Raw genomic sequence first — 3,141 nt, 5'->3', positions numbered from 1 at the left:
GTGTGTGTGTGTGTGTGTGTGTATGTGTGTGTGTGTGTTTGAGTTAGCCTCATTAGCTGTGTCATTAACATGTACAATCTAACCATTACAGTTCTTTGGCTTGTATAGCATAAAGATGCATCCCTGGATATACACAGTATTTAGTCTGTCCTTTTGTGAATCCACACCTGGCTTTGAAACCTCATTAACCCACAAAATTAAGGATATGCTTACTATAGTGACTCAGGTAATCACTTTTTACCCTGTTCAGCTGAAGAGCTTAATAAATAAGCTTAAAATACAGTAATTTAAATTACTACAAGTATTATTGTTGCTGTTGTAAATATTTTTAATGATCCCATGTCCATTGCATTTATCCATTTAAGTTGATATGGCTAACATGTTAGCACCGTTTCCTATCTAACAGACAGGGAGCAACATTCATTTGGAGTCGAGTTTCTGTCGACCTTGCAATTTAAGTCCATTGTTCACTCTTGTTCTAGCTTTGTTTTTGTCTCCGCCAACTCCTGAAGGAAATAACTGGCTCTGTAACTGGTAAATGCTCCACTACAGTGGTGTGAAAAAGTGTTTGCCCCCTTCCTCATTTCCTGTTCCTTTGCATGTTTGTCACACTTAAGTGTTTCGGAACATCAAACCAATTTAAACAATAGTCAAGGACAACACAAGTAAACACAAAATACAATTTGTAAATGAAGGTGTTTATTATTAAAGGTGAAAAAAAATCCAAACCATCATGGCCCTGTGTGAAAAAGTGATTGGCCCCCTTGTTAAAACATACCATAACTGTGGTTGTCCACACCTGAGTTCAATTTCTCTAGCCTCACCCAGGCCTGATTATTGCCACACCTGTTCACAATCAAGGCATCACTTAAATAGGAGCTGCTCGACACAGTGAGGTCCACCAGAAGATCCTTAAAAGCTACACATCATGCCGAGACCCAAAGAAATTCAGGAACAATTGAAAAAAGTAATTGAGATCTATCAGTCTGGAAAGGGTTATAAAGCCTTTCCAAAGCTTTGGAAATCCAGCGAACCACAGTGAGAGCCATTGTCCACAAATGGCAAGACAGGGAACAGTGGTGAACCTTCCCAGGAGTGGCCGCGCCGCCCAAAATTACCCCAAGAGCGCAGCAACGACTCACCAAGAGTCAAAAAAAGACCCCACAACACGTCCAAGAACTGCAGGCCTCACTTGCCTCAGTTAAGGTCAGCGTTCATGCCTCCGACATCAGGAAAAGACTGCAAAAATGGCCTGCATGCAGAGTTCCAAGGAGAAAACCACTGCTAGCAAAAAGAACTCAAAGCTCCTTCCAATTTCTCCACAACACATCTTGATGATCCCCAAGACTTTGGGACAACATTCTGTGGACCGATGAGACAAAAGTGGAACTCTTTGGAAGTGTGTGTCCAAGTATATCTGGCGTAGAAGGAACACTGCTTTCATAAAGAGAACATTATACCACCAGAAATATGGTGGTGGTAGTGTGATGGTCTGGGGCTGTTTTGCTGCTTCGGACCTAGAAGACTTGCCGTGTAAAAGGAACTATGAATCTGCTGTCTACCAAGGATCCTGAGGAGAATGTCCGACCATCTGTTTGTGTACTCAAGCTGAAACAACTTGGGTTCTGCAGCAGGACAATGATCCTAAACACACCAGCAAGTCCACCAACGAATGGCTGAAGAAAAACAAAATGAAGACTTTGGAGTGGCCTTGCCAAGTCCTGACCTTAATCCTATTGAGATGTTGGGGTATGACCTTAAAAAGGCCGTTCATGCTCGAAAACCCTCTAATGTAACTGAATTAGACAATTCTGCAAAGATGAGTGGCCATATATCCTCCAGGACGCTGTAAAAGCCTCATTGCACGTTATCGCAACGCTTGGTTGCAGTTGTTGCTAAGGGGTGCCCAACCAGTTATGTAGGTTTAGGGGGCAATCACTTTCACACAGGGCCATGATGGTTTGATTTTTTTTCACCTTTAATAATAAACACCTTCATTTACAAATTGCATTTTGTGTTTACTTGTGTTGTCCTTGACATTGTTTAAATTGGTTTGATGTTCCGGAACCCTTAATTGTTACAAATGCAAAGGAACAGGAAATGAGGAAGGGGGCAAACACTTTTTCACACCACTGTATGTTCACTAGCTAACTTTGTCTTTGTCATTTGGTGCTGGATAGGTAGATTACAGTTGGATTTACAGAGCTTTTTCGCTTAAAACAACCACCTGTTGTACCTGTAAATGATGCTGATGACAGAGTGGACCAAAACAGTTATTTGAAAAGATGCTTGACATGACATTGGGAAGGCCATAGTTTTACTCTCAGATTCCAGTTATAGAGCAGAGGTTGTCCTTTTTGTCTGTTCCACTACTGTGGGTAGACTGGCAGATCCCTAAAGGTTTTTAGCAGGTGCAAGGCTTAAACCACTGCTGCAGAATTTATCTCTAATTAAAATCCATGTCATTTTTATCTTGTGATCTTTTAAACCCTTTGTGAACTTTATTATATAGTAATTTAATTTCTCACACTTTAAATTTCTCTAAATTTGTATTAAACCCATCATGGCCTCATTAAAAAGGATCACATTTACTGGCTCAGCCGTGTGTATTGATTGAAGAGTACATTATTCACAGCTGTCAGCAATCTTTCATTTTAGCTTAGATCCTCAGTAACCCACAAACATTCACAAAGTACACTGAACATTTTGGTCAAGGTGCTCTTTAACAACAAGTAACAGGACAGACTTTTGCTCCTTAGAAACAAAATCAAAAGATGATTACGCATGAATACTGTTTAACCCTCGTGTTGTCCTGGGGTCATTCTGACCCGAAATGAAATCTTTTGCCATCAAAATATGTTTTTTTTTCATCAAATGCTCTGAAAATAATGGTAGTTATTTTAAACTATGCTCTTAAGTAAATTGATTGAATTACGGGTGTTTTACGGAATTTAATAACTTCTGTTGTCCACTGGGGTCAAAAAGACCCCACAGCACAAAGTGGTTCAATAATCGCATGCTGCTTTTTCCTCTGAAGTATCCCTGTTGTAGGTAGATGTCGCCAGCGACAGTAGTAAGGTGGGTAACCGGAAGGATGAATCAGACGTTGAGTTTTGAGTTAAGAGGGAAATGTTTATTTCT

General features: G+C 40.3%; 1 protein-coding gene across 3 annotated transcripts in view; it reads right to left on the bottom strand.

Annotated features, from left to right (window-relative positions):
- kcnab1a (potassium voltage-gated channel subfamily A regulatory beta subunit 1a) overlaps window positions 1-3,141 on the bottom strand; it is a 113,169-nt gene that overhangs the window by 44,740 nt on the left and 65,288 nt on the right. The gene's annotated exons all lie outside the window — the stretch shown is intronic.

The sequence above is a fragment of the Etheostoma spectabile genome, chromosome 3 (assembly GCF_008692095.1).
Source record: "Etheostoma spectabile isolate EspeVRDwgs_2016 chromosome 3, UIUC_Espe_1.0, whole genome shotgun sequence".
Taxonomy (NCBI): domain Eukaryota; kingdom Metazoa; phylum Chordata; class Actinopteri; order Perciformes; family Percidae; genus Etheostoma; species Etheostoma spectabile.
The sequence above is the reverse complement of the archived record's forward strand: the minus strand, read 5'-3'. Positions and strand labels throughout refer to the sequence as shown.